This window comes from Bombyx mandarina, chromosome 17, assembly GCF_030267445.1.
Source record: "Bombyx mandarina strain Sakado chromosome 17, ASM3026744v2".
NCBI classification, from domain to species: Eukaryota; Metazoa; Arthropoda; class Insecta; order Lepidoptera; family Bombycidae; genus Bombyx; species Bombyx mandarina.
In genome coordinates this window covers 6879406-6893249 of record NC_143223.1, presented here as the reverse complement: position 1 = coordinate 6893249, position 13844 = coordinate 6879406, and positions in this window count along the sequence as shown.

Here is a 13844-nt window from a genome sequence, read left to right as displayed (position 1 = left end):
TTGCTTATTCGTTTCGATTGTATTACTCTTAAATTCTTACTATTGTGATCAAAAAATAAATAAATATGACTAATAATTTCATTTCAATCCCGAAATTTTATTTTTAATGTATCACGTATGTTTTTTTTCTCGTATCTATATACCTCTGCTTTTGCTGTGAAACGATTTAGCAGTATTCAGCTAGTGTTCTGGCTTGTAGCAGAGAGGGCCTGTAAAATTCATGCGGGCGCATGAGACATGCTACGGAATACTCAAGTTTTGAATAACTCCGTTTCTTATTTTTGTGTTACAAACAGCTGTGTTGAACACTCCACGTCTCTTTGTATCTTTAACTGAATGATACTCACTGGTATTATTGGTAATAAATAATACAATTAAAAAGACAGTAATCTAAAAATTAATGTCATTTTAAAAATAATCTTCCAAAAAATCGAATGTGTTATTTAAAATACAGTCTAAAACCAATCTGTGATATACTATATAATAAATCTGATAAATATTTTTTTTTAGTATTTGTTCGTCATTTATGAAAGTGATTTGAAACTTAATAAATACAGTTCTGGTTCATAGTCCTGGTTAATAAATGCACTTCCGTGAATATTGGTTGCATAGTATATTTAGTATCAACTGGTACGTGAATTTATAATTGTTTCAATAAATCTATTTAGTGACAATCATAGCGAAGGGTCTCTGCGATTAGTCTAACACAAACGATGCTTCAAGAAGTTTCCTTTTAATAATTATTGTATCACCTTTAATTAAAATAAATAATAGTTTAAAAAATGCAACTAAAAAATAGAAAATAAATTTTAATAAATTTGAATTAAAAATAGTGTAAGAAAAAATGACTTTATTGTTTTTTCTATTTTTTAGTTGGACTTTTTATAAAAGTGTTTTTTTATTTAATTTTAATTTTTTTGTTGAATTTAATTTTTTTCAATTTTTTTATATATATTGTATTGCTATCGGTCCTTAATAAGTATGCCAAATTTCGAGTTAATCCGACGTTTTGAAGGTGGTCAAAATTATGTTCAAAGATTGCGTTACATACATACGTCTGAAGCTAATAAAAGCGTACTAAAAAATCGGTTAATACAAATTCGACCGAGCTTATATGATATTTCACCGTCCAGTACTCCCTGGTAAAAGTACTTTAGCCGAATCTGTACATCGACCGTGGGCACCGGTAGCGCCAACGAAGCAGAATGGAGCAAATGGTCGGAATGGAAAGCGCAAATCGGCAATAAATCACTTTTAAAGTTTCACGTTTATTTTTGTCAGCGTCCAAAATAAAATAACGATTTACGGCGAAAAATAATAAACGTCGCGTCGGTGAACATTTGAACAACATGTGAATTAACAACAACAACAACGGGCTAAGTGTTTTGTAGCGATCGTCAATTAAGTATAAAGCATTTACGTTAAAATGCTATTTTTTCATAGCTATTATTCCTAAATGTGATTTTTTATTTTAGTCTGCTAACCACTACCCAGAAAAAACATCAAAGAAACCATTTTTAAATCGGATATATAAAAGACGACCTTAACTAGTAGGTACATGAGTTTTTAATTGAAAAACCAGATCAAGCTCAATTGATGTTATAGAATATATAAAGTGAAAGAAAAATAATATATAAAACGGGATAAATATAAACCATCAAAAACTTTCATCATCATCATGGTCGGTTGCTCTTGCCAGAGCAGTCGTGGTCATGTGAAATTCTAATTTTCTACTAAAAACTAACTTAACTTACTAAAAATGTTCATACAGTCAAATTTAAATTACACATACAATCTGTATACAGTACAATCTGTTAAAAAGTCTTTTTTTATATTGTTCACGGCTGACAGCCCACCTAGTTTTGCGTGGTTACCGAAACCCATAGACACCTACAACGTAAATGCCGCCTTGAGACATAAGATCTATGATCTCAGTTTTAATAGTACAACGGCTGCCCCACCCTTCTGACCGAAACGCAATACTGCTTCACGGCAGAAATAAAGCAGAGTGTTAATACCTTTTTTTTTTTTTTTTTTTAACGCTGGGGAATCAGAGTGTTAATACCTACCCGCGTACGTTCATGATTATACACCTAAATATAGGTATAAGCGGGAGGGTAGGCCAAAATCTAGCGGATCTTTAACACCAAAATCTTTCATATTCCAATTCCAAAAGACACTCGTAATCTCGTCATGTCAATCGATGACCGTCATTTACCGTTTTTTCTTATTTAAAAAAATCTTAATATCCCAGTGTGAACATAATTAAAAAGTGCCTGCCGATCTTCCCACACATATTTCCACCATAAATATGAATTATTAAAAATCAGTAATATTTAATAAGTAGTTCTGATTTGTAAATTTAATGAAGTTTCGTTTCCGTTAGAAACAACAATGAAAAATTGTCGTGGGTATGTATTGCTCATTCAAAAGAAATTCTAAATGGATGAACGTAATCGTCACTTGGATGACAGGTTCATTAGCTGCCTTGTACATATTTCGTAGGTAGGTACTACCTGCATCCCTGTGCAGGGACACAGTCTGTCAACTGTCATCCTAAATCATCTTGGCAACCCTTTTGCAGTAAGCACCAAAGAACAAATAAAAGGTTGTATTACTCTGCTGCTGTTCGTCAATGACAAAAGATTAAACAATCATTAAGTTCGAGATTCATATATTTCAATTCTATTTAATTTAAAGAATTTGTTTTTATATTATACATAGTTTAGTGTAATATTATGTAATGAGTTATTTTTAAAGGCTGTAATTCAGCGATGATTTTGCAGTCGATCTCAAGACCAAACTGAAATTAAATAATAACCGACATTGAAAGTAAATTTCACTACCCTCATTAAAACAAGGTCGAACTCTAATTGTATTGGCTGATGGTTAACCCATCCTTGAAACTGCAATACAGAACTAATTCGCGACAGAAATACGCATGACGGTCATGACCACCTATGCGACTTTAATTCAATTATGCAAATTTATTAATACGTAGAGTTCTTTTTTTTATGTCGTCATTCCTTGATTCTGGTAGCACAGGTAGCACTAGTTGGGTACGTGTTTATTTACAAAAAAACAAGTTATGTCAGGATTTGAAACCGGCATAGTCGCATCAATGGATACGAACATACATGACCTATCTATTACCAACTAGGCGACGAAAATTCTCACGGCCATTCAGAAACAAAAGTTCGTTATTTCATACGAATGAATAATGGATACCCAGAAAGGTGTTTTGCCAATTAGGTAAAAAGTTATTGTTATTAGTCAACAATAAATTTTCCACTCCACTAAACAAGCAGAAATAAAGCTAAATCCCCTTCAGTATCATTAACTTTAACCATACAAGATAATTGAGCAAGAATTGTGACATTTAGAGAGGCACAAAAATGAATGATTTGAATATAAAAAATAAATTAATAGCAAGCACAAAGTAACATAGAATCTGTTTATTTCTTTTTTGATCAGACGGGACGCCAGGCGTGCGAAGGCACGGTTCGCTTCGTTCGCCACGGGACTCTATTTGCACAAAACAAGATTCTAGACTTCGTACCGAAGTGCAGTTCTCTCTTGTTTTTCTCTCATTTTCAAGTCAACACGTTTTCTTGAACTGTATTACATACCCGCATCTGCACTTAGTCGTGAAGACTGCTAACTTTGTCATTACTGCAAGGGTTTGTTGTATGTTTGTTGTTTGTTTGTCTGTTTAGCTTCTAAGTTGAAAGAATTTTTTTCCACATTCAAAACCCTAAACTAGTATTTATGCCTGTGGTACATGACAACTTAATCTATACCTTATACTAATATATAAATCTACAGTGGTTTGTACGGATGTTCCGTTATAACTACTAAACCATGCATCCGATTGACTTGAAACTTGGTATCCATGTAGAAAATACATGTACTTAATGAATAGTCTAATGTTTATATGAGTGTTGGACTCCCTAATAATAATGACAATAAATAATAATGTTAATTTTAAATGCCCAGCGAAGCAGGCAAGTAAGGCTATCAATAATAAGAATACTGAATAGTTTTCATCAAAAAACTTTCTCTAACTAGGAATAAAATCAGATTAACTTAGTACGGTTTGCAGGTTGGTAAGCCTAACCACCGGAAGAATGAGGTTATTAAAATAATTATAAAAACAACATTTTGGCTTATCTATCAAGAAAAAAACGACATTAGTTACGAAATTGCTTTTTTGTAATACAAATATAGTAGCACGAAATTTTAAATCTTATGGCCTTAACAATAAAGACCCACTTTCAATACATCTGTCTTCAAATCAAGTAGGGGTTGTGTGTTAGATAAGCAAACATTTGCTCAACGTGTTCCAACTTAAAACGATGGCTTCAGATTACAATACTAGCTCACAAACATAGAAGGATCAAATTTATTTTGATGCATAATACATATATTCCTTTTGATCAAAAACATCTCTAAAACATGAAACTCAATTTACTAATCTGTAGACTTCATTCTGTATTATTGCACTAAAGTTTTGTTTTTTTAAATATATTTAAATATCAAGGGTTACTAGGTAAAAAAAAAATTTCCTACCTAAGCTGATAGCCTTGGGAGGCTATATCAGTGTCGCCTTAACTAGTAGGTGAGCTCACGGGGCTCAAACCTGATGACGTTGCTAACACGAACCCTAGCAAGAGCCGTGCTTCGCAGAATCTACCACCGGATCGGAAACGCGACCCACTGAGAAGATCCGGCGAGAAGCTCAGTAAACTGTGTCTGGGTTCATTTAATCGTCGAGCCCTTCGTCGCAAGCGACGGGCTCTACGAGAACGATGACCGGACTAGGTAAGAATTTGCATAGAGTTAATAACGAAAATGGCACTGTTCGTCTCGTTTCACGTAATTATCGAAGTCTACAGATATCTCAGTAAATGAATTTCTTATGATATAGAATTGAAATACGTCTACTTAGATCGACAGGATTCACGGTAGAAACGATTACTAGTTCTTACTCGAATGGTCTCCCGATACACACTAGCACAAGTAGTATTACGATCCTCGCCGATCTCTTTACGTATTAAATTAGCAATTATAAATATCTAACTCCTCAAAAGTGGTACTTATAAGGATTCACATAATGCATAAATGCATCTATTACCTCTCAGTGCAAACGAACCCATTTCAAGTAGAGAACAGAGGTTTATACCTCTGGTTTTATTACTAAATGCATGCACACAAAACACATGATTAATTTTGTCATATGTTATCTTACGCTGTTTTACCAGACTTAATAAAAAATCTTGTGCGTTATTTTTTATAAATATTAATTTTTATGGTTTCTCTATATGTAATTTATATAGTAACTGAATCATGATATACTTTAATGGCAGCACGGATGAAAGGGATCGAGTCTCTTCATCCGTGGAACTATTTTCTAAGTTCGACAACAATAGAAAACAATTATGGTTTTGACGCCTCATTCATAGATCACAATACACAACAAAGCGTGAGACATTATCGGCTTCGTTATTCAAAAGATCCGTATTGACATGAAGGATGGCGCTACCAGCCCTGTCTGTACCTACTCCCACATAGTGCAGAGTTTAGGCGCTTTAAGGATTGTCAAGCGAGGCCGGCCGACGTCTCGTCCCTTGTTAATATTCCAACTGACATCACCGGATTCTACTGTCTCGCGAATCTTGAATAGAAGCCTCCGTACAACAAAAGGCTTCCTGAATTTTGAGTAGTTGACGTAAAGACAACGCCGAAACGGAAAACAACTCGCCGTTATAATAAAAGTAACTCTATCCCTTTTGTGATTAAAATAATGGACATCGTGAGAAGGAAAAACGGTGTTGTCTTAGAAAAGTAATTTTCCTTTTGCGTGCTCCCTTTACTTTTGTTGTTGAATTTGCGGGATTTTTTTCGATGGTGCCAGATTTGAGGCGGCCAGTAATTAGTCCATGTAGACCGCGCCACATATCTGTTTAGCGATGTGGTCGTGGCCTCGTCGAGCTCGCAGTTATTTGTACACAGTACACACCCCACCGAGCCATTAGTCCTGTTTGAATACGACTACATAAATTTGTCTTGTTGAGGAAAATCTAATCCGTTACCCGCGGATTTATTCGAAAGAAACCTCTAATTGATCTTTAGTCAGCAAACCTTTCCATTTCAATGATTCCTAAATTACGTAAGATTAAACCGGATTATTCATGAAGGTGACTATTTAAGCTAATCATACGCTTTTGTGATTCGGTCACGATAAATGAGTTTACCTTTGCTTAATTTAGCGATACCAAAAGGCGAGCAGTCTGGAGGCGGTGTCGCACAACCATCCCGCGTATAATGACGCCAATTAGTTCGTGTCGCCGCGCTTAATTTATGTAGGGACTGGCCAAACCTTCCTTAACTTTTCTCATAAATAAACCACTGACAAAAACTAACCAACAACGACACGGCCAGTAATAAAATCCCAAATTATTGAGTATGGACATTTTAAACGTGCGTAGTTCATGTCATTTCGCTAACCAAAGGTCATTATCACATTGATGTTTTATTTAGCAAGGGAGACAACCAGTGATTGACTCCTACTCAACTCCGACCATTTTATCACTTAAGTTGTAATTTCCAGCATAATGCTATATAAAAATTAGCTTACAATAAAATCTACCTTATCAATCAAAAATCAAATCTGCTTGATCAGGGATTATTACGTGGCAGAAATTTTTGAACCATTACTCATATCGACATCAATAAAACTGTAGGATACAAATAGGAAGATCACTTTCGCGTTATAACCGAAGTAGCAACAAGGTTTGCGTTCGGATCAATTAGATGATCCAAAAGCCTTAAGGCTCGGATAAAAGCGACGGCATTTCCTTTATACTCGCGGTTAAAAGAATTCAATTACATAATACTGGGAAGATTAAAAAGGCTAACACAACTCCTTTGAGATATATAAGGTAGCTATTTAATTATTGGAAACCGTTTTCTCTTGTACGATGTTCACGGCTCATTTCAAGTTAGCGGTATTACACGAATTCGCTGTTCAAGATTAATTTCTTCTATAAGCTTGGATTGATGACGTAGAACGTATCGACCTATTAAATATATATATTGAAGAGTAATAATATCGACTACAGACACTTTTTTATTTACTAATACTTACTTACTTGTAAACAATAATTCTTACTGGTGGTAGGGTGTCTTGTAAGTCTTATAGCTGCTAGTGTTATGATTAACAGAATTACTCGTTTTTCACTTATCGATAAAGATTACTAATCTATACTAATATATAAATCTACTGTGGTTTTTACGGATGCTCCGTTATAACTAACCGTGCATCCGATTGACTTGAAACTTGGTAACCATGTAGAAAATACATCTACTTAATGGATAGGCTAATATTTATATGAGTGTTGGACTCCCTACACCAGTTAATGATGAGAATCTTTGTGGGGGTGAGAAATAATAATGTTAATTATAAATGACCAGCGAAGCGGACGGGTACAGCTAGTATTCAATAAATTTAATATCATCATGCATCAAACTTTATATTTTTAGCGTAAACGCCGTAAGCCATTTGATGTTAAATCTGAAATTAAATTTGAAAATAGATTTCAGAGAATATAGGGATCATGCATTAATGTCGATATTTGAAAACAGTTTGTTTTCTAGAAACCAATAGTGTATTGTGTTTGAAATAAATTGAGATTAAAAGCGATTACATCATTTGAAATAGTGACGATAATTCTCCATTTCACTTAGAGTTGGACCTGTTTGGAACTTTAATAGATAAACTCCGTCACTCAAAAAGTATATTAAATAACAGGTTTCTAAGTCTATACTAATATTATAAAGAGGAAAGATTTCTTTGTTTGTTTGTATTGAATAGGCTCCGAAACTACTAAACCGATTTGAAAAATTATTTCACTCTGTAAGCTACACTATTCCCGAGTGATATAAGATATAATCTTTTTTGAAAAAAATTAGGGATCCTTACTTAAACTCCAATAATGTAACCCGAGGTGTAAAAAATTACCTAAAATATTCTTTACATCGCGTGCCCTGCGAAAACTATTTACGATAGAATAAAATAATGTACTACGACTTTGTAGAACACATTATTATTTAAAAAAGTGTCGCGACAGCATATGTCTAACTATTATAGTCATGCCGCAATAAGTGTTATTTTATTTAAAAAAATAAAACAACGTCAAATATCGTTGAAATTTTTGTTAAAGACCCGAGCGGAGCCGGAGCGGGCCGCTAGTTAATAAATAAAGTGTTTTTAGTTATTGATTTTGTATTGGTTTTGATTTTGTTATTTATTTAGTATTGGACTATGTAAATTTTTTAAATGTCCCTACTATATTTTTTCTTTTGAAACAACGATAAATATTTTAAACTATTTTTGTGTACATAAACTATAGGATACCAAAGGAGCAAAACAATGAACTACAGAACCTTCTGAATTTTAATGCGTTCAACTGAATTGTTTACCTTTGGAAACTATACGAATATGAAATTAGTTTTCCAACCAAAATAACTACTTCAGAACCGACAAACAGTTTGTAACTCGATATTATTGCTAAGCAGAGTTATCGAGAAGCATTATTTGCGCCATCTTGGGAAATAGAACTTTGTTGTTTAAATTAGATGGCAAGTAAGAACAAAGTAGGTAAATTAAGTACGGGATTTATAAAGTAAATACATGTTCAGTGAATCGTTGTAGTGCAAATAGATTTTTTTTTTTCATTTTCATTCACCATTATTAAAGAAATATATCTGTAGTCGAATGTGTACCGAGTTTTTATATTTTTTATTTTGCCGACACTGTTACTTTTCGTAATTTCACCATCGAAGCGAAATAAATAAATGTACTTTGGCATGGAAAATGAGACAAAGTAACCGCTAACATGACATAAATGTAAATTGTAGACATAATCTTTCTTAGCAATCCTACTCATTTGCGACAAATTTGTATTGTAAAATCGTAGTTGTTAAATAGACTCCATCGGTAGACTAACTTACAGCCAACCTTACTGTAAGCAATTATAATCGCTTATAGGATATTAAAAATATCATAACCACATGCAAGGCGTTCGTTACCTACCGAAAATGCTATGTATTTCATTGAATAGCTAAAAAACTCGAAACCCTGGCTAAAATAGGTTTTTGTTTGTTACATTTCAAAATTGTTCGTTCATTACGAAACCTCTCGTGAGTTCAAGTTAGGTACATAATTGTTCGGGAGTTTTGTACCTACCCAGTGTTTGATGAACTTGCTCCGTCGGCCATTTAGGTTATGAATCGGCTCTTTATCATTAAGTTTTTTAGAAATAATTTCAAAAACAATTTTGTGTAAAAGGAGTTTTCAGCTATTTTAAATGAAGTAGGTTTATTCGTGGTGCCAATCTTGGACTAGAGGCGCTTAAATTTATTGGAAAATTGTGTCACTTTCTATTGTCAACCTATTAACTGTAATGCATTGTTTAATGTATCTGAACCGCTTCTTTTTTTGCAGGCCAGATCGCATTTTCTTGTTTTTTGATTAGGTTATGGATCAGCTCTTTATAATTAAGTTGTTTAGAAATATGTAATTTCAAAAACGATTTTGTATAAAAGGAGTTTTCAGCCATTTCAAATAAATCGTAGGTTTGCTCGTGGTGCTAATCTGATACTAGAGGCGCTTAAATATATTGGAAAATTGTGACACATTCTACTATCAGCCTATTAACTCTAACTCGAATGCAGGCTAGATCTCATTTTCTTGTTTTTTGATTGCTCTTAGGGGTGATTGAGCTCAGGACCCATCTGGTGTTCAGTAGTTACCAGAGACCCTAGACATGAACAATGAACGCCGCCCACATTAAGATAATAACTCTGAGTTTCAGTTCTATCGTACAACGGCGCCTATCTTTTAAAACGAAACGCATTGCAGTTTCACAGCAGAAATAGGCAGGGTTGTGGTATCTACCCTTGCGGGCTCACAAGAAGCCCTACCACCACGCAAAATATAAATTTTGCAGGCTTGTTTGTTATTCACGGTATTATTCCTTCATTGTGGAAATCATTCGTGAACAACATTGCTAAGTATTTCATTTAAAAAAATTATACCTTCCTGCGGGCTTCAGACGCGGATGTCTTCGCCTTTAGGCCATGACTTCAAACCTTATTCTTTCAAATTTGGCTATCGTTGTAGATTTAATTAGGTAAATACCGAAACGTACGGCCATCTCGCATCAGATATTCGTATAATATTCAGGAAGATGGTGTGTATTTCCCGGGCGGATTCACAATATTCCGTGCCACCAGTATACGCCGTAAAACTAATAGTTCTTCGGGGTAATCAATTATTCAAAAACCACGTATTAACTTCGCGAAAACCATAGAATTACGAGCGCCTATTTACACCACGCATGTAGAGTGTGAAGATATCGAAACCGGAATAAATTTGATTGCCTAATAAACGGCTGTCTGGTGTAGTGGTAAGTGACATGGTCACTAACACAAGGGGGTCGCGGGTTCGAATCCCGCCAAGGGAAGATATTTGTATGATAAATATAAATGTCTTTTCCAGGGTTATGGATGTATATTAAATATATGTGTGTGTATGATAAAAATCTTACATTTATTTCCCTTATCTGGTACCTGTAACACAAGTTCTTTACGAACTTATCACGTGATCAGTTACCGTGGCGTAATTGTTTATAAAAAAAAAATAATAATAATAATTGAATAAACCAAATATTTCATGAATTTAAAATTCATGACAACTTCACGAGAACAAGGTTTTTGACCCCACGCGTCAGTTGATTCTAAATGTAGCAAACTACGCGTTATGGAAAAATATTAACATAATATATAGATGCTATTTTGAATGTGATTTTATTAATGTATCCGGAATAACTTTCTTTATTTGTTTTCATTTCCGGAAACAATTCAACTACGCTTGTGATATGAATAATATTTTGCCAGCAAGGCTGTCGACATATATTGTGTCCGTGTACAACACTGGTAGAGACTACGAATATTGTTGGGAACTACGAACAAGACTTGCTCTGATATAGTGTCGATAAACTTGCTCTAGTCGTATAGTAAATAAGCACGAGAGTTTTTTAGCGTTTAAATTTTAGAGGCAACACGTATTTGTGGAGTATGCTAAAAAAAGATGTGTGGTGTCGTGGGACACCGGATAGGAACGAAGTTCCATATAAAAATAAAAATAAAGAATTACGAGAAAAAAATCGCGCGGTGAAATATCGCTGTGCGGAAAACAAGGCCTTATTCTACGGACTTTTTCTTACGGTTTTTACTATCACATTTTTTTCAGTTCGGTCGCGCAGCAAAATCCCTATCTCCTCCAAGCCTGCCGTAAGGAACTTCGTTCCAAAAACCAAATGCAGGCTCCTTCTCTAGACCTGAATATAGCACAAAAAGAAAAATTGGAACTTAGACAGTATCAATCTAAAATATAAAAGTGTACATCGCGCATTGAGTCGTTGTTGAATATTATTTACAAATAACATAAGTGAGACGGTGACTGAGAAAAGTTTGTTATAACATGACGTGTCCTTCTTCAAAGGAGGCTTGTGGATAGTATTAAACGGTAGGCAGCGGCTTGGCTCTGACTCTGGTATTGCTGATGTCCATGAGCGAGGATAATAACCACTCACCAGCCTATGTCGCTGTATGCTCGTCTGCCTACAAGGGCAAAAGTTCCTAATTCTTATAATTTTATAGATATCGAAATACTATTTGATTAAAAAAATACTGTTTAAAAATAAACCGGAATAAAACCGAAGATGACGAAAAGTAATATGCAGCTCCACAATCTCCATCTAAATATATAGTAACAGAAATTGTTGTATGATATTTTTATTTCTGCTTTTACTCTATGACGTCAGTATTACCCATTTTCTTCAAATGGATTATATATATAGATTTATCTGTTTAGAAATATTATTTTTAAAGTTATATTATATTTAGGCGCGTTGAGAGTAAAATTTAACTCACGACAGATACCTACGTTACGGCTAGACAGAAAAGATACAACTTAGGACGAGCGAGAGTGAAAAAATAGACAGACCGTCTCGCGAACCACTCGACCTTGGAGAATGCGAGCTAAGCCATTTCTCTTATACACATTATGTTTGCGGGCGTCGGCTACTAGATGGCTTGTTATTAGTTTCTCATTGCTCCTGTAGATGGCAGTGACATATTAACTATCTTAAATTTTATTTTTACTGAAGGACTTTTTAATATGTATTTTCTATATATAATTTAAAATATATATGAATGGTGAAGAGGTCGTTTTTGTTATATACAGCATTCCCTATTACAAGAGAAATTTGATTGAAGGATGAATAATGAAGCAAACCACTATGCTACACACCGCAAAAGAAGTTTCACTTCTTTCACGTGCACCATTTTTTTCCATATTATGAATGCATGATTGTATTTTTTATGATTTAAGGATTACCGGTGGCCGAGAGGCCTTTCCAGTTTCACCAGGACAGGTGATGCGTACACACTTTTTTTTACTACTTATACTAATAGCCTTGAGAGGCTATATCAGCGTTACCCTAGCGTGTAGGTGAGCTCTCGAGGTCAAACCAGACGTGGTGCTAACACTGGCCCTAGCAAGAGCAGTACTTCGCAGAATCTACCACCGGATCGGAAACGCGACCCGCTGAGAAGATCCGGCGAGAAACTCAGTGGGCTGTGAATATACCCTCGTATTTTTGTAAATACTTATACATATTATTGTATGTACGAGTATGCTCTTGTATACGCACACAATAGTATCGATTATAATAAAAATATCGAAATCGAAATATTGATGAACCAATACATTTTTCTTGGGAATACGAAGTCGTATTACTTTTTGTTTTTTTGTTGTCGTAAGATAAACTAGTCTCTCGGGGGATTTGTTGGATGCTCACGTATCAAATGCTCCATTTTTCTCAACAATTTTACGGGTTCCGGTTTTAATCTTTTATGTACGTATTATTTGTTCATGTTTTTTCTTTAACAAATTTAGTATTAGTAAATTATATAGTAAGTGTAATATTATGTAGTATAATAGGTTACAATAATAAGTTAAATACAACGAAATTTTTTAATTAAGAATAGAAGAAATCGTGGTAACAAATTAGTCTGTCCCTTGTCATTTTAGTATTGCTTAGGGATTAACTTTTTTAAATGTTGCCGCTGAGTAAAAAGGGCTTTTCTATCACGAAGTTAAAACAAAATTTTCGGACTTTTACAAAATACACTTCAATTTCTTCTGGCTAATGTACCGTACTCTAAGCCACAGAGGCATCTAAAAATAATGCTCGGAACCTTCGCAGAGTTACCAAGTCATTATTTAATGCCTTATTCTGTTTTTCGTGAAATATTTTATTTTTAAGCTTAAAGTCATAAAACGGACAAGGATTTGTTAATTAGAAATGGCATTATTGGTATAACGTCTCTTCAGGTAATAATATGAATGTTTATATGCTTGTATTGATAACTTCCAGTATTTTTTTAGATCGTGGCATAAATTTGTAACTTTTAACAGAATTTAACTGATATGAGGAATGAGTTCTACTTTAAAGCCTTGGTGACCTAAAGTCAGCCGAGGCAGTTTTTTACACGACTTAATCGCTAGCAGCCTCGAGCTGCTATTCCAGCTTTACCGGCTTGGTAGGTGAGCTTACGAGGTTCACCATGAGAGAATTTTCTAACACTAGGCCTAACAAGATCAGTGCTTCGTGGAATCTACCACCGGATCACGACCCACTAAGAAGATCCGGTGACAAACTCAGTGGGTTGTGTTTATGGATTAGGCTGCACGTTGAACTCTTCGTCGCCTTCGA